The 23,528-nt window shown below is 35.1% G+C and overlaps 1 protein-coding gene across 4 annotated transcripts in view; it reads right to left on the bottom strand.

The window, feature by feature from the left end:
- Nucleotides 1-23,528, bottom strand: part of LOC115241169 (RNA-binding protein Musashi homolog Rbp6-like) — a 567,047-nt gene that overhangs the window by 479,338 nt on the left and 64,181 nt on the right. The window contains exon 1 of one of the 4 annotated variants that reach the window (XM_029816794.1): nucleotides 17,501-18,204. The exons of the other annotated variants lie outside the window; for them this stretch is intronic. The gene's annotated coding sequence lies outside the window, so the exon portion shown is untranslated. Of the gene's footprint in view, nucleotides 1-17,500; nucleotides 18,205-23,528 lie in introns of those variants that run through there. 4 annotated transcript variants of the gene reach the window in all.

Below are 23,528 nucleotides of genomic sequence, written 5' to 3'. Positions count from 1 at the left end.
TTATTAGATTAAAATCGAGATAAAATAAAATATAGGAATATATAATGTGTTCAGTAAGTATAAGTTACTAATTTAAATGACAAACACCAAATAAAATACAATTAATTATTGTTTGTAGGTTTTTTTAGAATCTTGCTTTGCTCTTCTATTGCAACAGTAGAATGATTTAATTCAGCCAATATTTCAAATTTAGAATATAAAAACATATATAAGGTAAATTTAACAAATGAAACATGCCGGAGCGATAAAATAATAATTACAAATATCAATCATAAATTACATCCGATTAATATAATATAATAAAATAGAGACGTCTATTGTTGCATCTGCAAGATTCTGTCAAATAGCACGTGTCCACCCAACAATCTCATTAATTAATGACAAGTAAAAAGCAAATGTTATAAATAAATTAATAATATAATTAAATACGATTGTTCGCGTATCCGCATTTTATATCATCGTTTGCTGTGATTCGGGAGCACTGCATTTATCTATTGTTCTTTATAGGTCATGAATATTTTGAATGCAAAAAATGCGATTATTCACACTTTCAGTGTGTGATATCTTATTAAATTGACTTAGTTAGCTTGGAAGCCTTATGAATCCATACACACACGTATGTGTACATATATAGATATATAATATACACATGTATTAATAAAAAACCTCCTTCTCATCCCTTTAATCTCTATCCTTCACAGAGTTCACCATCCTTCGACCCCCGCGACCCGATGGGGCGCACGCGCCGCGTACATCGCTCTCCTCCTCGAGATTTATCGGCTGTCATCGTCGCGTAAGCATAATCAATCATTTACATTGTAATCGGACGGCACCGCGATCGGACACCGAGGCGCCCGGCCGATTCTCGGCGTCGGCGTATAACTCACGAACCGCCAAGTCGTTTCAATCTACAACGCCATGGCGACAATGGAAATGTGTCGTACTCCAAAGTGCTGCCATTTATCCTATCCGGCAAACGGTATTCGCACGGCGGGATTCGCCGGCGCGAGAGACACACGAGATTACGGAGGCGGATTGGCATTGCATCGCGCGTTGCATACGCGTTGCATCATACGCTCTAACAAATGGGAAGATGTATTCGTCGAATCGTCGGGAATGATCCTAATGACATGTATGTATATCTCGCGCGACTTTGCTAAGAAAGGAGAAACGGAAATTACGGATGTCAAAAGAGATGAAAAGATATAACGATACAAAAAGGAAATAATCATGCGAGAAGAAAACAAAAAGAGAAGAGCTAAGGAAAAATTCAGTAGATGTTTAAACAGAAAAAAGGCAGAAAGAAGTAGTAAGGTAAATTTGTTCTTATAATATAAATCTGTGCATATATGTATAACAATTGTTAGAAAATATATCTAATCATCATATTCTTTTTCCGAACACTATTTAGCTTTAATCCACGTCATATGTGTATGCTCTAATTAATACTATTCATTTATTAGTAGTATATATTAATATATATAAATTTATATATAAAAAGAGAAATTTAGAAAGAGAGAAAGTATATATTTTTACATACATACAAACTTAGAATTCAGCAATCTCTTTCAACCTATTCATAAAGGGTAATGTTCATTTTTGTGCAAGACAATAAAGCTATAAAAACGGGTAATTCCATTCGGTTGAAACGTCATGATGATTTTAATATGAAAACCCACCAGCATGCCTCTCTTGACAAGCAGATCCCAGAAACTATTGTTGATCGTTGCGTTTTTGTACGTGGCAAAATCTATATTCATTTCGATGTTAAAATGTTATCTGTGAGACCGAATATGCTTGCATAGTCATGCGATATCATAATGCGCTTATCATACTCGATAAGAGCGTTTTTTCTTGTCGCTCTTTTGATTTTTTTCTCATATTTTTTATTTAGACTCATTGTCAGAAAGAAAATGAATAAATACTATTAGACTATAATAGAAAAAAATTGCCAAGAATTGCCATATCTATTTAACTTTGAATAAATTTTCGTTTATGAAAAATCGATATTGAATTAGTGAAACAAATCGTAAATTCAATTGCAATTTTTTATGCCAAGTCGATAATATGACGGTCCATTAATATCCTGACACTTGAAAGAATAAAAAGATTAAAAAAATAATTCCCTCATTATTTGCATAAAGTCACACATGCATTGACTGTATAATCAATACAATTAATATATTTCAATGTAGACACTGTTTCAAGGCAATACAATAAAGCATAAAAAGGAGAAAAAAGAATATTGTAAATCATTTGTATATATTAAAAAGGAAAATGTGGTGCAGATTTATATCTGTATACATTTCGCGTTAATTTAGAATAGAATAATAATCTATCACGTGAAAATCGTGGCATCGGAAAAGAATACAAGAGATAGAGACGACTTCCGCGTCTTTGATTCGGTGGGAAAACTACTCGCGTACGCTCTCCTCGTCCAGGGTTCATCACACTCTCTCGGTTATCCACGGCCAGTTTTCTCGCATGTACTCGAACACCGTGTATTATCTGCGTCCTCGGTTGTATATATATGTACACACGAGAGCAAGAGAGCGCCTAGACGGGGCGAGCAAGGTCTCACGACCGATGGATTAGGTACACGGTTTGCTCGCGCTCAGCTTCGGCTCGGCAAACATCCTCAGCATTCTTTGAACGCGAGAATCGTCTGTGTATACTGCGGTCGAGGCCGGGGCAAGTGCATCGGTAGAGGTACACACCGTACTGCAATTCTCCGCGGATCAATGCTGAAATCGCGTCGCGACGTCGAAGAAACGAATCGTGCTACTTCTTCGACAATTTTTGTTATTTGTGTTATTGTAAGTTGCCTATACTCCGTTCCCGCGTTGCCCTGTGAGATTTTTTTAACTATTTTGATTGTATGCTATTTATTAAACGAGCAACAAATTGTATACGCTTGGATTTTTTTAAAAATCGTTCCATATAGCGCCGTAAATGATAGAGATATATGGAATCAGAAAAATAGCGGAAAAATCTCATCGAGAAAGATTTCAAGCATGAAAGCAGGAAAGCTTTGGTATTTTGTACGTTCAAAATTAAAAGCTTCGTTTTTGCAAACCTTGGAAATCGCAAATACAGAAAAGAGAAATATGTATACAAAAAAATTTAAGATTTACGAAAAAAATACATAATGGAGAAATGAAAAAAAGCATTCTTTATTTTCATTAACTCCTTCAAAAATAATTTTGAATCGACCAATACGAAAACTGGTTACAAATATCAAAGTTCAGGAATATATATATGAGATAGATATCAATAAAGAAAATGCAGAAACGGAACTTGCGCTATACACAACTTATTTATAATTATTGTAAATGTTTCATAATTTTATGCCACACTTTTCCTCATTTTCACTTCATTTTTGGGTATTAAGAGGTAGATAAAGTTTTCAGATAAATTTCCATACTGATGAAAAGTCGAGAAGCATATTTTAATAAAAAAGTCAAGATCACTTATAATCAAACTTCCTTAGAGAATATGATTATTTTATATCCCAGATAACCACCGATCTCTTCCAGCATCTATCCATTTATTTATTTGAAGAGTAACGTGCAAAGCGTCATATTTAAATCCCGACTACGCAACATGCCCTCTCAGAAATCATAGCGGCAGATGTAAAATAAACATTTATTCCAGAAACATTTCAGGCTAACTGGCAGCCGGACCCAAACGCGGAAAAGTGGATTCTAACGCGCGAGATGCACGGCGGGAGCACTTTATGCGGAAATCCCCGAAAATACTAGCTCTAACCGTGAATACCTCGCGTAAGCGCGAGGAGAAACGGTTATCCCGCGTGTTTTCCACGCGGAAACATTTTACAGCGCGCGGACGTGCGCCGGTTAAATAAATCGACATTGGGGTGCTGCGTGCCCCGAGGTCAGGACCGGTCTCGTCGACGAGATAGGAAATCGATAGGGGGTTAACGGCTATACTTTCGTCACTTCCGAGCACGAAGCCTCTCGCCTTTTCGTCCGTAGTTAATAAACTGGCGAACGACGAGGAAACGCGCGAGCGCCGCAGTCAAAGGATGCTTTTGATCCGCTTATTGGTCAAGCAGAGTAGTGGAGAGACTAGTGGAGAGAGGCAATCCCGGGGGGAGAAGAGAGAGGAAGAATAAAACTATTTCAACATCATTATTCACATCTCTGCGAATAGTTTATTTAAAGGGCGTATCATTGAGATAAAAATTTTGTAAGATATGTGAAATTGACTCGATACATTTTAGAGATCAAAATCATCCTGCGACTTGCGAAATATATATTTATTAGATAGATATAATATGTATTTATTAGATAGATATGTATTTATATTAGATAGATATTAAGATTTTAAAATACAATTTACGGATCTTTATTTTGTTTTATAGTCTTGAAAGAAACAAAGAGAAATTGAACTGTACGTATATGATATAAAAATTCACGTACAAAAAAAAAAAAAAATTGGAATGTCTAACTTTCGAATAAAATGAAAAGTTGAATAGTGCGTCAAAATATTAAGAAAATATGTAAATCAATGAAATTAACATGTTATAAATAGTAATGAATATGCAGTCTGAATACCGTGTAAGTATCTGGAACTAGACTACACTAAAGTAAGTGGATTAACAAATATTAAGTAGCATATATTGTAATATTTTTTTAATCTCTCATGAAAACTAAATATATAATTTCAAGAATATATTCATGAATGGAAAAAAACAGAGATAGAGCAAGAAAGAAAGATGGCATAGAAAAAGAGTTGAACGTGTTAACATTCAGTCAGAGCTCGAGTTCTGACGTGTTAAACTTTCATAACTTCTCAAAGAACGATATCTTTCAGTACGCGGCATTCATTATGGAAACCTCTTGATGAAACTATGCCCTGGTAATAGTCCAACGGTCCTTGTATACCCGAAGTTTGTAACCGTTGGCTATTCCGTATACTTTCTGCGATATAAATTATGATTCTCGATTTTTTAAATTCGACATGGAATCGACTATTTTAAAATAATACTTCGTTTTATATTTTATTCAGATTAAAGGCGTAATTATATGAATTAAATATCGCGTAAAATAATCTAAATATATTATCAATTCGTTAATCTGTGCTATATTTAGCTACCATAATGTGAGATAAATTTTCAAAATTAAATATCTTCATAATTAAGACTCGCATTAAATTCCAATTAAAAACGAACCCAGTAGTCCATACACACATAAACACATGCACATATTTGATGATAAGATTTTATATTAAAAAATCTTAGTTTTATTTATTTCCTTCAATCTTTTAAAAAAAATTTATATTAAATAAAAATTCTCTCTCTCTCTCCCTCTCTCTCTCTTTCTCCCTTAATATATTTTACCATCATTTTACTCAATATTGTCGTTACTCTTGATAGCATATATATTTATTAAGAAAACATATCTCTATATAAATATTTTAAGATTGATAATGAATAGCTTACACAAATAACTTCGTAATTAAAACCTAACATCAAATATCCAATATTAATAGGCACAATGGAAACTGCTTACGTGTTACAAAAGCTGTGAGATCTAGAAAGGGAAAGAAGAATCGCTAATAGGATAATCAAACAACAAAACCTGTCGTTGCAGCTGACTAGCCGAAACAAACTCGCCGCAAATGCAAGACACGGATAATTGGGGCAATGACAACTGGATCGGCTATATAGAGGCGCCGTTCGCATCGATTTAATCGTCAGGCACCGCCCGCAGGGCGTGTCGGTAAGCACCGTCGGACATCGTTATTAAGCGCATATAAATTAGCATATAAATTGTCCCTCGCGTCCGAAGCTCCTCTACGGCGAATCTGTTATATACCGGATCTCTTCTGCAATGCGCGAATGACGCTACGATATCCCTGACTGCGATTATGCGGATAAACTGTCGTCGCTTTTTGTTGTACTCAAGAGAGAAGTGAGAGAGAGATGGAGAATAAGAATATTAAAATCATATCGCGTTATAATGTGTGTGTGTATATATATGCATTTAAAAAAAGTTAAATTAGTTAAGCAGAAAACCTAAATTGAATAAAAAAAAATCGACGTTATCATATATTATATATTGTATTAAGAAATATAATAAAAATTTTTATATCTTTCGAAGTAATTTCATCTTCTAGATTTAAAACGATATTTGGACGAATACAAAGATATATAGAAATTATTTTCAATATCTGAAGCAAAATGTATTAAAATGTTTCGCTTTTATATTTAATTTTTAAATAATTCTAATAAAATTAATTGTATAGTGTATGTGACAAATATTTTTATAAACATTTTCTTTGCGGTGAAATTATCATCAACGCTTTTTATTTCTTTTTAAATGTGTGACACAAAATTGCCTATTAAATTTTAACTATATTGAGAAATAGTATAATATTTTCTTATCGCGTTTATATATTCAAGAAATAAGATAAACTAATTTTTTTATCATATAACACTCAAGAATTACCGTAAATGTGAAAATGATTACCTTTCTATATATTTGTCACCACGCGGACAAATTTATAAATCTTCCACACACACACAGACGGATATTTCGAAATCAAGCCTCTCATCTCCACTGATCGCTCCGTCTCTCTATTCCTCGCGCGACTGCATGTACGTGTACACAAGTGCATACGGGATCCGTTCTCTGTGTCTCCTCTTTTCCCATCCCCCGGGGCTCTGCATAATCCGGGAGTTACCTACTACTATACGCCGATAGCGGACCCCGAAATACGCGCCGAATGGCGAACGATAGGACGAACACGAGGACGACAACTCGCATCCACCCACAATGGCCGCCATTACCGATGCAACGATTTATCCTCTCCCAGCCAGTTTCCCGACAAATTCGATGTGTCCTGGCTGGAAGATCATTGCCCTAAGATGCCTGCATTATTGTTCCTGCCAACGTCCTCCTATTCAGATGGTCGAAAAGCTAATCTTGAAATGCACGCTTTAATGGACTACAAGAATATAATGAATTGTTATTAATGCGTATAAATTAATTCAATATTTTTATGATTGGCAATTTATCAAAAAGCTTTCAAACCGTCTTTTTAATTTCTCTATTTATTTTTTTATATATTTAAATAATATTTTTAAAAATGCCGAAAAACATCAATACATATATAGCGAGGAAGGAAATTATTTCTCTTTTGAGATTAAAATTATTCACAAACCATTTTAAACAAGTTATAAGAACTTTCAGAGCAAAACAAAAAGACCAATAGCGAGTCACATTTTATTGCTTTTAATTATATTAGAATATGATAGACATATGACGATTAATCTCTCATATGAATTTCTATAAAATTAATTACAAAATTTATATAATCCATATATGCATCAGCTGTCACACAAGAATGTTGCATATAGTAAGATATCATTGAGTTAGTTATTAATATAAAAAAAAATCAATAGCGTGTTCATGATGTTTTGAAAAACGTTTACCTTTTTTTGTCTCCAGAAAGAGAGAAAGCTATTTTGATATCGTTTAAATTCCGAGCATTTCCAAAAAATTCCAAACGTATGGTCACCATACGTAAGGTGCACCGGACGATGGCAGCCCGAGGCCAAGCGAACCCAGGTCGTTCGCCTCTCTGTCGGGAACCGAAAATCCACACGCGGCTCGGCTCGGATTCCCGGTCACGAAGCTCGATAGCGGCCCGTAAAGCTCGAGGGGAGACCAGCGGTGCGGTATGGATACGACAGCGAATATCGCCGACGTCGACATGGGACGTACGCGTACGGTGCAACGAGTTCTACCGTCCTCCTGTGCCCTCCACTAACTCCATACGGATCAGCCGTGAGGGGGTTCGAAAGTTTGACGGTGAGGTTGAAGAAAAAGAAGCAGATAAAATAGTGGAGGGGAGAGGAGGGCGAGCGGAACCGAGATCCGGAGGAAAGGAAGAGAAAAGGCAGAGTAAAAGAGAGAGAGAGAAAAGTTGGATAGGGTACGGAAGGATGTGATAGCAGGAGGGTAGGGGGGAGGTAGCAGGATGGGGAGGCGGCACGAAACTGTTGGAGTAACTCAAAAGTTACGTCGGAGCTCGCGATGGGCTCGCGGATAATTATTTATCGCCTTATCAAACTTTCATAATCCCGATGCGGGACGGGAAAGGGGGCAGAGAAGGAGTATAGCTGCTTTAAACGCCGACGGATCTCTATGCTCGCATCAGCCAAGTTTTTAACGAGTTTTTAAACGTCGTAAATGACGCTGCCGCAGTGGAGGGGGCTAACTATATATATATATGCAGCGTATATATAATTTAAATTAAAATAAAAATAATAATAAAGATCATAAAATAATATTTTGAAAGATTGTGCGGCGAACTTTAAACATATCATACGTAAGGTGCACCGGACGATGGCAGCCCGAGGCCAAGCGAACCCAGGTCGTTCGCCTCTCTGTCGGGAACCGAAAATCCACACGCGGCTCGGCTCGGATTCCCGGTCACGAAGCTCGATAGCGGCCCGTAAAGCTCGAGGGGAGACCAGCGGTGCGGTATGGATACGACAGCGAATATCGCCGACGTCGACATGGGACGTACGCGTACGGTGCAACGAGTTCTACCGTCCTCCTGTGCCCTCCACTAACTCCATACGGATCAGCCGTGAGGGGGTTCGAAAGTTTGACGGTGAGGTTGAAGAAAAAGAAGCAGATAAAATAGTGGAGGGGAGAGGAGGGCGAGCGGAACCGAGATCCGGAGGAAAGGAAGAGAAAAGGCAGAGTAAAAGAGAGAGAGAGAAAAGTTGGATAGGGTACGGAAGGATGTGATAGCAGGAGGGTAGGGGGGAGGTAGCAGGATGGGGAGGCGGCACGAAACTGTTGGAGTAACTCAAAAGTTACGTCGGAGCTCGCGATGGGCTCGCGGATAATTATTTATCGCCTTATCAAACTTTCATAATCCCGATGCGGGACGGGAAAGGGGGCAGAGAAGGAGTATAGCTGCTTTAAACGCCGACGGATCTCTATGCTCGCATCAGCCAAGTTTTTAACGAGTTTTTAAACGTCGTAAATGACGCTGCCGCAGTGGAGGGGGCTAACGGCGGGAATAGTGTGTTCTCTCCTTCTCTCTCTCTCTCTCTCTCTCTCTTTTCTCACTACTGCTAATCTCTCCTATGCAACATGGGGTGAATTTTTATCGCTTTAGCGCTTTATGTCATTCTGAGCCGCGAGTCCTCGCTTGCCGATAAGAATTAACTGCGAAGATAAGAGGGAGAGAGAGAGAGATATATTCTCAGATAAATATTTCTATATTCATAGCACAAAACAAAAAAGAGGACAAAAAGAGAGAGAAAGAGAAATAACATGATTTAATTATGCATCTAAATGCGTCTACCCTGCAATGATAAAAGAGATATTTCTGTGTAACAATTCGTAAAAAATAATGTTATATAATTCAAATTTAATTTTTTTTATTAGTATGAGAAAAGAAATAAAAATACCTTATATTTTTAATTAATTAAGATAGATTTAGGCTTAATAAAAGTATAATTTGTAAAAGTAAGTAAAGATAAAAATAATGATTTTTTGAATAAGATACATTCTCAGATAAAATGTGCGGACTTTACATCATCTCAAAAACTAAATGTCGCTATTTGCTTAAATATTTTTTTGAAGACATTTTATATATATTTGAAAAATTTTTTTTATTGTTATTGTGATTATCGCTATTATTGATTTTAATAAACTGGAATTTCTTAAAAATCATGTTTTACAATTATGTATGTCAAGTTACATCTATCTTCTCTTATTGGAATTTGTTGAGTATAGCAGCGTATAGTTCCAAGAAATGAGTTGGTACCTGGCCGGATCGATACCACCTCAAGCGAGAAGCGATCAGCATTACGATATCGGAACGGATTGGAACTCGCGTGGTTATCGAATATGGATTATCCGCTCAAAAATGGAAATTATTACAAGAACCGTGTACCGTGTAATTGCCATGCATCGATCGCAATACGGCCCTTCCTTTGCAATGTTCAGCTTCGTCGCCGAAAAAAAGCAATGAGGTTATACATATTTCCCAAGAAATGCCACGTACAAAAATGTTATCAAAGATATTATCACTAACAAGTCACTAAAATTATACTATGGTAACACAACGTAATATCATGATATTATTAAATTTTAATTAATATTAGTAATAATTAATAATAATTATTTTTCCAAGTATTCAAAATCAATTCCAATCGTCTATATATATTTTTTTTTCCGGGACCGTTGTTAGAGACAATATCGCGATTATGTACATTTAACAAGGGATGAATATTAATCACAGAATATTAATCATACAGAGCGTACTATCGATTATCATATGTAGCGCGCGGTCGTCAGTATGTTAAACAATAGCGAATAGCGGCGACGAAAAGAGCGATTTAATCTCGCCGCTCGTCCGGAAAGATAAAATTCGACGGATTACGCCGATTCATTTTCCAGCGGTGAATAAATAATCGAGGATGTTATTGTCGCTGAAAACAATTCCAACGCGCGCACCGCGATACCGTTTGCACGCGCGGTCGGTCAGCCACGCAAACGCTGATTTACGGAGAATTTGCTTTGCGAAGCTCTCTGATTCGTAAATGCCGTCGCGCGAATCCCATCGAACAAATGCAGCAAATTCGCGGAAACGTAAACGACGAAACGGCAGCTGAATTGAACAGGTATCGGATCGATAATGTCAATTACAGTGCTAAATAACGCTAGATACTACCTGGATTACGTAAGAGTGTTAAATCAACTAATACAAATTGATGAAGGGAGAATCTCTGTACATATTGTAATAACACATATTGTAATATTCATTTAGATTATATTATGCTCTACTTTTTTTAATTTATTATTTTTATATTAATGTACAGAGTACACATACACACACATACATACATATATATATATGCAGCGTATATATAATTTAAATTAAAATAAAAATAATAATAAAGATCATAAAATAATATTTTGAAAGATTGTGCGGCGAACTTTAAACATATATAGGAGCTATATTTATCATTATTATAACACGGTTTAATTATTTAAATTCACGACTTCCTACGATGGTGGGAACAGTCGTTATTCGAATGAGAATTATGGCCCAAGTATGCAACATCTGCGGCGACTATAATTTAATAGACGTTTCACGGCAAGTTACGATGCTTCCTGAATAAGATATGTACTTGAGTATGCTCGCTGTTCTTCAGGTCGACGTTGAACTCGTATTCGAGTGACTACGCTTTCATAACTCGAGCTATTAAGTTAATTTATCGATCCCGCTGACGTAGCATTGTCGATGCTTGTTGTACTTTGCTTTTATATATAATCCGTACTCTCAAATCGTTATTGAATATTTAAGAACAATGCTATGCTTCAATAAAAATATCGGACTTGCTCTATAACTTTGGAAGATACTTAATATATTTAGCAAAATGTGTCCTTAAAAAATTTATAAGTTAAAAATTTTTTTAAAAAAATGTTTCGGTAATCCTCTAATTTTTTAATTAATTCTCTAACTTCTCTGTTTTTTTATTAAAATATGGACAAATATATATAAATACTTTTATATTTATATAATAATTCAAAGTATGCAATTCACGCGAGAATAACATAAATTTCTCCGTAAAAAGAATTAATTGGCTTTAGCTCGGAAATTTCCCTGGATTTTATCGAAATAGGATTATACAATTAATTTCTGATTGCAAAGAGAATATAACACATATATTATTTCAATAAAATACATTAATTTTCTTGAAATTAAATATCGATTTTACATCAACAGCTCTTGAGAGAAATTCGAAAAGATTATTGATATAATATTGACACATTTCATAAGCACATAGCAACCTAATAATCTAACATTTATATTTTTCGCAACTAAAATATCATTATCCCCTTTTTTTATATTGACATATAATAATTCTATTCTAGATTTCAATTTGAAGAAAGAAGAAAAATGGTAATATATATAATGATCTGAAAGTGAATTGCGTGGGAAAAGGTTCATGAACGAAGGGCAATTCTCATATTTGCTCCGCTGTATTCTGAAGAATAATTCGCCGAAGAAAACACAGTGACTGGACAAGATCTGGCAGATGATCATTGCGAAAACACCCGCGCACTCCTTTGATTCGCCGCTGTAACGAGTTATTTAGTGGTATTCCCCGTAGCAGCTCCGCGGTTCATCGCGCTATAATGGCTACCGAGTGCATCACGTTTCCCCCGAGGTCAACGTGATGCATCCGAGCCGTGTTTTCGATGTGCGCCTCGCGTTTGTTTTCCAGCCAAGGAGCAAAGCGTATGGGCGGCTTTGTTGATTACTGATAACACTTTGTTTCGCGATATCGTATAGTAAGATTTTATTTCTGTGAAATCTGTGTGCATCTCTTGACAAATCTCTTTAATTTGATCTACAGATATTACAGCAATAAAACGTCGACTCGAAAAGTTGGAGTAATTATATATGTTGTAATGTAATGTTATATGTTGTAATAATCATCGCAATAATAATTGAAAAATTTTTTGTTTACGATATAGATTGACTGATATTATAATATAGATTTTTGTCCCAATTTTATTTTTTTCCTTGTAGCACCAACTAACTAGTTTAATTTAATCGTATCGCATGCATGTCCATAACGTGTCAAAAAATATTTGCCTATTATATATATATTTATTCGTTTTCCTCCAATTTTAATCCATTAAATTCTGTTAGAAAATTTGATTGACACGGCGTTTTCTACTTGACGCTGTGATTAATAAACTCTGTGATTAACAAACTCTTGTTTCCAAAAAAAGAAAAAAAAACCAATTTCACGAAAAAATCTCAACGAATTGTAAGCTTTAATGATTTAATACTCTGATGTATCGTTTCGTATCCAATCAAAAAATTATATTACATAATTTACAATATTGTATAACTTTAACATGGTAAATTTTATATTTGAATTTTCGATAAGAGCTTAAAATAAATAAAATGTGAATGTGGACCGATGCGTTGAAAATTTTTCGCGTGTAGTAAAAAAGAATATACACGATCATTTCGAAATTCAAAGCGCATCAGAGGGTCAATTCAGACAGGCCGGCGACAAGGAAGACCGACAGAATGCATTTGGATGCATGCTGCCGTTCCGTATGATCAGATATGCACGCAACTGCCGTGCACCCGTAGGCGTGCACGCGCATGCACGTGGGCGCGTCGTGTGCACTGTCCGTGATGCGCCTCGCGCGTGACCATCGTTGGTACACGAAAGCGTACGTCTATGTATATACGATGGCCATGCATATTGCTATGAAGCGGAGACTGAAAATTGCACGATTTCAGTATACGTTCGATTTTCGATGCTATGCGAAAAAAAAAAAAAAATATATAGATATATTTTCTCCCCTCGCGTCAACAGCTCTTGAGAGAAATTCGAAAAGATTATTGATATAATATTGACACATTTCATAAGCACATAGCAACCTAATAATCTAACATTTATATTTTTCGCAACTAAAATATCATTATCCCCTTTTTTTATATTGACATATAATAATTCTATTCTAGATTTCAATTTGAAGAAAGAAGAAAAATGGTAATATATATAATGATCTGAAAGTGAATTGCGTGGGAAAAGGTTCATGAACGAAGGGCAATTCTCATATTTGCTCCGCTGTATTCTGAAGAATAATTCGCCGAAGAAAACACAGTGACTGGACAAGATCTGGCAGATGATCATTGCGAAAACACCCGCGCACTCCTTTGATTCGCCGCTGTAACGAGTTATTTAGTGGTATTCCCCGTAGCAGCTCCGCGGTTCATCGCGCTATAATGGCTACCGAGTGCATCACGTTTCCCCCGAGGTCAACGTGATGCATCCGAGCCGTGTTTTCGATGTGCGCCTCGCGTTTGTTTTCCAGCCAAGGAGCAAAGCGTATGGGCGGCTTTGTTGATTACTGATAACACTTTGTTTCGCGATATCGTATAGTAAGATTTTATTTCTGTGAAATCTGTGTGCATCTCTTGACAAATCTCTTTAATTTGATCTACAGATATTACAGCAATAAAACGTCGACTCGAAAAGTTGGAGTAATTATATATGTTGTAATGTAATGTTATATGTTGTAATAATCATCGCAATAATAATTGAAAAATTTTTTGTTTACGATATAGATTGACTGATATTATAATATAGATTTTTGTCCCAATTTTATTTTTTTCCTTGTAGCACCAACTAACTAGTTTAATTTAATCGTATCGCATGCATGTCCATAACGTGTCAAAAAATATTTGCCTATTATATATATATTTATTCGTTTTCCTCCAATTTTAATCCATTAAATTCTGTTAGAAAATTTGATTGACACGGCGTTTTCTACTTGACGCTGTGATTAATAAACTCTGTGATTAACAAACTCTTGTTTCCAAAAAAAGAAAAAAAAACCAATTTCACGAAAAAATCTCAACGAATTGTAAGCTTTAATGATTTAATACTCTGATGTATCGTTTCGTATCCAATCAAAAAATTATATTACATAATTTACAATATTGTATAACTTTAACATGGTAAATTTTATATTTGAATTTTCGATAAGAGCTTAAAATAAATAAAATGTGAATGTGGACCGATGCGTTGAAAATTTTTCGCGTGTAGTAAAAAAGAATATACACGATCATTTCGAAATTCAAAGCGCATCAGAGGGTCAATTCAGACAGGCCGGCGACAAGGAAGACCGACAGAATGCATTTGGATGCATGCTGCCGTTCCGTATGATCAGATATGCACGCAACTGCCGTGCACCCGTAGGCGTGCACGCGCATGCACGTGGGCGCGTCGTGTGCACTGTCCGTGATGCGCCTCGCGCGTGACCATCGTTGGTACACGAAAGCGTACGTCTATGTATATACGATGGCCATGCATATTGCTATGAAGCGGAGACTGAAAATTGCACGATTTCAGTATACGTTCGATTTTCGATGCTATGCGAAAAAAAAAAAAAAAAAATATATAGATATATTTTCTCCCCTCGCGCGTTCCCATCCTCGTCATCCCTACCAATTGTTATGCATTTCCATTGTCCCGAATAATTACGGAGATCATTTTCGTGTGGCTACACCGAAATCTGATATCTGATAAATTGTACCGGTTTTAATCTTTGGAATGAAATATGTAATGCGCATCGCGCACGTAATGTATATTGAAATTTAAAAGCATTCAGACGGATATCAAATATTTAGACATAATTTTTACTTGTTATTTATAATCAATCGAATTGTATTACATAATCATTATTTTCCGTTTCACTCGATACGTTAATTTAAAATTTAATGATTTGTGAAATTCATCGTTAATAATCGTCAAGATATATAAAAGATATTTTTCACAATGTGATACACAAAACTATTTTTACGATACGATGCAAGATAATATTTTGATACAGCGTAACATACGCATTTTAAAATTGCCGTCGGTATCGTGAATTGTATTTCGAGGTTTCTCGCTTTGAAAACCATGTATCCTGTAAACCAGAAACCCGACCTCTCATAAAACAGTTTCGTGATATGGCGATTGTTGAAACATGATTTCAAGCGAGATTTTAAGTTACGACGCGAGCATCGTGTTTCTCGCCCAGAACGAGACATTGAAATATAACTCACGATACAGATGCAAGTTCCAACATGTGAACTTGGGTTTTGCATCACAAAGATAGGCGGCACAGAGAGACACAAACGCGTTAAAATGATGAATTTCATATCGCGAAAGTTTTACCACTAGACGCGTCACTTTATATATTCTTTTGAATATTAACTTGAAACAAAATTTAATTTCCTAAGATTTAATTGAACACAATTCAGAGATTTTATAAATATAATTGTGATTTAATTCTTAAAGATTAATTGACACAATAATCTTCATTTATCAATCCTTAATCATTCGAAACTTATTGATGCGCCGACAAATCTTTCTGTCATGCAAAATTGAAATAAGATATCATATTTTCCGGATGCCTCGTCTAAAGATTAAACGCTTAAAGATTAGATATCGTGTATAAAGAAAGAGAGAGACAGAGAGATCAAATTTTCGAACACTATAACATGCCCTATGGGGACCGTGAAAAGGGCTCGATCCCGGAGGATGCTCGTTCGCGAATGGCCGTGTAAATAATGATACACGCAACGTGCTGCCGATCGCGTGGCTTCCGATACGATAAATTGGGGGACTCCATTATCGTCCTCGAACGAGTCGAGGGTGATTCGAAAGAACAACGGAGTTCCTCCGATCAAGGGTCTCCAGAGGAATCCCTGTCCTTTCGAGAAGAGAATTTTCTCCCCCATCTCTTCCGCGCTTCTCTTATTTTCTCTATCTCTTTATATCTTTATCCTTCGCTTCAGCGTCTAGTTGAAGATCTTTCCTTGTCGTGACCGTCGTCATCGAGATCACGCCTCTTACACGGCAAACAAGTAGGTGTATATCGGACTGCGAATTATGACGGCGGCTTTATCGTGTTTCCTGCGGAACAATTTTTGCCCCATTTAACTTTGATTATGAGTCGTCTCGCGTTACACGAGTTTCAACTCGCGACGGTAGTTTAAGGGCAGCGGCAATTGCCGGCGGAAATCTACGGCATTCGCCACCGATATCTTTGCTGTGCGCACGTGCAAGAATTAAAGACCTATGGATATGTCTTATATATATTCTCAATACGCTTCATTTTTCTTATTATTTGTATATACATATAGGTACATATAATTTATTTAATATTGAAATTGTTTTTAAAAACAAAGGTAAAGTAAGATATCAAACTGTAAATGGCTTCATATTATTTTACCCCATTTTTATATTTTTGTCATCATTCCGATACTTTTATCATTTTCACAAGATCAAAAATGGGTTAATCGTATTAATATGTATACCTGATTCCTTAAATATTTCTTTAATTTATATTTATAAATCATCCCGAAAAATATGTATATTTCCTGATTTATTCCAAAAATACTGCATTACATCTTCAAATGTGACATTCATAATTCTATATGCTTCCTAAAAGTCATATATCAGAAATCACATGTGACTAAATTTATCAAACTACAAAATATAGATGAAGGAATTTCAATCGTGTCAAGTTTCGTTACATCTACTTATATCGATAATATATTATTATCGGCTAAATTTATCGTTATTGGAGATGAATCTGGATTTTCATTTTGACAATGTTATTCGCACGATTATTCGCGTCTTCAAGAACAATGTCATACGGCACAGCCTTAGAAATGCAAACTTCGCGCGTCAGAAGATTTAAATTTTGATCAACTAATAATTGAGACTTGATACACTCATCGGCTTAAAATACATTTCTATCAATTATTTCTTCTCCTTCGTTTTTCGCAAAAATCTTTTCCCCCTTTCTTTTTCCTATTTTCATATTCTTAGCTTTTCTCTTATTTCTATACTTCTTTAACATTGGTTGAGTTACAATGTTATATTTCGAGTAAAAAGATCGAAAAAAAAACTCACCAAAGTTACATTGCTTTTCTAGCTTCGCAGTCATTTATAAAAATGATCACTCACCTGCAACAGAAAGAAAAGAACACGGGTTAGTATGATAAAGCACAACTAGAATTCCGTTAATCTATCTTAATTTCTTGATTGTTAGGAATGTTGGAGCGTCTTGAATCATTCTGTGCTTTCATGCTACGCAGCAATTTAATCTTCACTCAGTCATTGTTTATACTCAATGAGCTGACTCATCTGATTTATCAGCATTATGCATTCTACAAGAGTGATCAGAATATCTCGTTATATCTTGAAAATAGTTACTTTACTCCGTCAAATTTAGGTAAAAATTATCAATAATTCTCAATTGCGATAATACATAGCCTCATTACATATTTTTGTATTTTATTTTATCCAGCAAATTTGATCTTCAACTTTTTCATACTGCGAAGAAGCAAAATATTAAGCAATTTTCATCATAAAAAAAAAAAAAATAAAAAAGAATTATTGAATAAAAGAAGAAAAGAAAATAAAGAAAGAAAAACAGAGAAAAATACCAAATTCGTTATTTTGCAGAATTGAATCATACGCGCAATCCATGGTCTTATATTACACTCTTCTTCTATTAATACGTATACTTTGTTATCAACATTATCTTGTTATCTTGATATGAAAAGAAAATGAGCAGAATATCGAGATCGATGTTAAAATAAAAAAATAATTGCTTAAACGTGTAAAAGTTTCAAATATTAAGACGAGGTCATTATCGCGATTTAGCAACACAATTACATAACCCATAGATGTTTGCAGACGGTAATGAGATAATGCGGTCGCTTTGACAAAAGAGAGAAAGAGAAAGAGGGAGAGAGGGAGAAAAGCGCGTGTGTTCACAATACAAGACCACGACCCATATACAAGGCTCGCGCGTCCGACGCGCATACGAAGTGGGTGGTCGCCGGAATCCGCGCTGCAAGTTGAGCGCCTCTGCGGCCGCACAAATGAATGAGTGTGGGCGAACACGTGACTGGAGAGGCAAGAGCGCGCTCGCTCCGAACCTCCGTATCCCGCTCCACCCTCCACTCTCCTCTACCTCCTACTCTACAGCGTCTCCTCTCTTTTCCTCCCGCGCTTTTCCTCTTCCGCGCAACACAAATGACTCGTGGCTCCGCGAGACATAAACTGTGCTTCGATAAAATTGATCTTAGATTTAGATGATGAACAAGACAATTTTCAGAAATGCTTTTGTAAAAAATGAAAGGAACAAAGGCGGAAAGTTGTGTAGCTTATGATACAGCGTATTCGATTTCTCACACTTTTTATTTGGAGATTTTAAAGAACACAATTAGGTTTAATCTTCATAAATTCTCGTCGCGCTCAAAATATCTTTGTAATGGAATAAATATTTCATATTAATATTTGAAAATAATATTAAATGAAAAGTCAGAAAAATATATTCAGTTTCCTGTTTGTATAAATTAGATATTCTTATCTAAAAACGAGTTCAAATGAAAATTGTAATATAAATCGCTTCAATCAAGATCCAAATATAAATCCAAAATGCATAACGGTGATAAATGCATGATTTCTTTTGCAATCATAAAACGTCAAAATTTCTATTAAAACAAGATTGTCTTTAATTATTTAGCTTGTTGTAAAATGTCATAGAAATTACGGTTTTTTTCGAGTTATTAAGTAGGATGTTTACTATATCTAAAAAACAAAATATTTTTCAATAATATATTTAAATTACAAACAACTAGACATTAAAGATCTTCAGTAAATCTAGCAGTAAGAGTGTAAACAAGAGTTATGAATATATATAACGTCCAATCAATTTTACTTTGATATGATTACCGCGGTAAAATCACCCAAGGTAAAATATGTATACTGTGTCCTCTGTACAACTCGTGAGACCGTTAGAAGGTCTTATCTCATTCGTGAGAGAATATATGTATTGTGTATAGTGTGTATATGAGATTTGTAAATTCTCAACTCAATCCTTTTCACTTATAATCTCATTAGTGTTTATAATCGTATCAAAAATGTCAAGACATCAATCATCTTTGTATTAAGTGATTTAAATTTTTAAGTATTTTCAGGTATTAAAATTTTATAGTAAAAATAGATAAAACATTTTTTAGTTTAATTTCAAATGACATTTATTTTAATAGATTTTTAATTTAAGGATTATTAAATCTACAATGAAAATTGTGATAAAGAGAACAAAAACATCAAACGACAAATTTGCTGAAGAGAAATCTTTTCCAGACTGATGAAAAAAAAATCCATTAGCTGTTAAACTGATATTGTGTGCATATAACTATATATAGTTCGTACACGATGAAGAGCTTTTATATGTCTCTCGTTTTATTCTATTTGACAAATGTGTGCGAAACATATGTGTTTATTTCTAATGTAATAAAAAATGTTTTCGGATACATGCGTTTTGGATTATTCAAGACTATTATTAAGAATGAGTCGCATAAATCCGCGACTTCGAGTCGCGGCGGTGGCTCGTTTAACTCCGGAAGATGTTAACTTTCACGACCGAACAGTTTTTCTTCTCCCTCTGCCCCCGTTCCTCCTGAGTACCGCAACGTAATCTTGTAAACGCACTGCGTTCTCTTCCGCACTCCTTCTTTTTTGCAGAGACTTTTTGCGCTCGTCGGCAGAGCGCCGTTTTACTCGAGAAGCCGCCTTTTACGCCGCGATGCGGCCGGAAAATTGCAGCGAGATAAAAGTTTAAAGTCGCTCAGCCGGCGTTTACAAAACGCTAGCTGATGCGATAGCGCGTAGAAGCGAAGTTTGTCTCTCTTTTTGAAGAATAGAGGAGGTCCTTTAGGGAAAGCGTGTACGGTCGCGAAACATGAACGTCGGAAATTAAGAATTATGATAAACGAGTCGTATCCGATAATATTATCGCGGAAAGAGGATCGACATTAAAATCTTCAGAGTATATTGAAGTACATAATAATATCACCATGTATATTAAATTGTATTTTAATTATTAAAACAAGTTAATTAACCTCTTTTTTAACGAAAAAGTCCTTATTAGGTACTTCTCTTTATTTCGGATATTAACATTAAAAGATCCTCTGAACTAATGGCCTCAAAATTATAAATTCAAAGTTTATAAATTTAATGGCTCACATATATATCCGGTTTTTTTCCTAATCAAATTTAAATTCTTTAAAAACAATAAAAAAAAAAAAAATACTAGTCTACTATAATTCCATTTTCGTTTTTTCTCTACTTTTACTTATTCGATAACCCCAGCCAAATGTACGCAAATCAGGAATTGTTTCTCAGCAAAAAGAAATTTGTTTTGCAAAGACTAACGAAATTTGGTTTGATTTTACGCCACTTCCGAAAGAAATCGTTTGTATAGTAAATATTTCGCGAGTTAAAGGACCGCGGCGTCGCCGAGAGTGCGCCGTGACTCAAGTTTACGTAATCGCACGTACTTACGTCGTGTATGCATATCGCGTGCACGCGTGTTTCCCCGTCGTCGTGTGTCGTGCTTGCGTGCGCACGTCCGACGTAGACGGCACGGTCCCTGTTTGCAATGACTAATACACCTAATATTGCCTCGACACACACATTACACAGCGTCTTCCGTCCGCGTTTTGACGCACGACCATGCGAGGATATGCGCATTAGTGCGTCGTTTATACTGGGTGTTCGCCAAGTTCACCGCGTTTTATCCTCGCTTATATTTCTCGGATTTTTTCTTCAAAAATCCGAGGAAAGATTTAACTTTAACCTACCATTAAATATCATACAATAATGGAACATAATTTCTATCTCAAGTTCCGCTTGAAATAAATAAAAAATAACAATTTATCCATTTATGCTCCCAATGTACGATTTACTGTAGACATATACATATACAATTTTTGTGCGCATCGTAATAAAAATTTAATAATCGCTATAAGATGATAACGTCTCGATGCATTGTTTATTCTCTATGCATATGCGACTATACATATTGCCTGTGTCTGCATGAGAGTGTCTGCAATCTCCGCGAATACTGCCGAGGATGGAGAATAATGAATATGAGAAACCGGAAGATCCAATATTCAGCGGCTATATTCCATTTTCAGGCAATTATCGGTTTATTTAATTGAACTATTAATTGGATCGTCCGACGTAACGCACACGTCGCGCCACCGTACTTGCGATCAAATTGAATAAACGTCGTGCAGGATTACTTGGGTAAACGCCGATCGATTCTAGCTTTCGTTGGAAGAATGAGGGTATCAGGGATATGCGAGTACTCGATATTTTGAAATATTAGATATTCGATTTAAAAGTGACTGCGATGTAGCCAAGTCCGATACGATCATTTCGAGTAACTCCAAACAAAAAAATGAGTTTTCATTCTTCGTATATCGAAAATTCGATTTTTTTATGAATATCTGCACATCTTTGAAACAATATTCTATCTTTACCGAATTAATCTAAAGGAACTACACTATAAAACAGCAACGAAAGCGAAAAATTTCGAATAGTAATCAATACACTTAATCAAATATAATGATTGTCACAAATTTATCACGATTTTTTAAATCATTAATTTTTTTAGTAAATATAACCACTTGTTGCAAATAATAATCATATATATTTGAATTATATATAAATTTAGATATACAGTTCGTAAATATAATCTGACTCTGAGATAAAATAATAAAAAAAAGATTACTTTTATTTGTTTTTCTACTTTAGCGGTACTTGTCTCACGAGCCAATAAAAATTTCAAATAATAATAATAAATAATTTTTATTATATATCGCATTAACTAAATAAATATGAAAACATTTATATAATCAGAAATAATAAAGACTTATCTCATATGCGACACGACATAATTAAAACATTTTTCGTTCGCCAATTAAATTCAGTGTTTCCGCTTTAAAAACTTCAATACTGGACCCCCACGTCGAGCATGCGTTTTTTTCAACACCACTCCGCAAACCAATTGCGCGCAGACCAAATATTCTATCTTTACCGAATTAATCTAAAGGAACTACACTATAAAACAGCAACGAAAGCGAAAAATTTCGAATAGTAATCAATACACTTAATCAAATATAATGATTGTCACAAATTTATCACGATTTTTTAAATCATTAATTTTTTTAGTAAATATAACCACTTGTTGCAAATAATAATCATATATATTTGAATTATATATAAATTTAGATATACAGTTCGTAAATATAATCTGACTCTGAGATAAAATAATAAAAAAAAGATTACTTTTATTTGTTTTTCTACTTTAGCGGTACTTGTCTCACGAGCCAATAAAAATTTCAAATAATAATAATAAATAATTTTTATTATATATCGCATTAACTAAATAAATATGAAAACATTTATATAATCAGAAATAATAAAGACTTATCTCATATGCGACACGACATAATTAAAACATTTTTCGTTCGCCAATTAAATTCAGTGTTTCCGCGTGGTTCCACGTCGAGCATGCGTTTTTTTCAACACCACTCCGCAAACCAATTGCGCGCAGACCAGCAATGTACGCAATGTTCGTTGATCTCGCCGAAGGTAGTTAAAAACATTTTATAACAGCATGAAAGGGAGTACGCGCGCACTCTCGCCGACTCAATTATTTTTACACAACCGACGACGCCCCCGAAAATCATTTCCCGTTGAATTTTGTCGCCCAAGAGGTCAAAAGATTCCCCAGGCGAAAATTCCAGCGTGAATTTCTTTATATTTTCCGGAACATCGGTTCCGAAATAGAACGAACGATGGGCTCGCTTTGCGCTCTCGCCTCGCGAAGACTCAGGTCTGATTTATTTCGCAGAGATGGTCATGTCTCAGTGATGCTGCAGTCGCGCTTCAGCAGAGTATTATTTATGAAATATGAGAGTAATTCAAAAGTCTTAGAATGCATAGATCTGGGAATGTGTATATGCAGCTTGTTTTTAAAAGATAGAGTTTACGGATAACATAAATATTATATTATCTATAATATCATATAAAATACAATATTATAAAATATAATACAATATTATACAATATTTTA

Source organism: Formica exsecta, unplaced genomic scaffold (genome assembly GCF_003651465.1).
Source record: "Formica exsecta isolate Colony F162 unplaced genomic scaffold, ASM365146v1 scaffold47, whole genome shotgun sequence".
Lineage (NCBI taxonomy): Eukaryota > Metazoa > Arthropoda > Insecta > Hymenoptera > Formicidae > Formica > Formica exsecta.
This window is presented reverse-complemented; position numbering and strand designations above follow the sequence as displayed.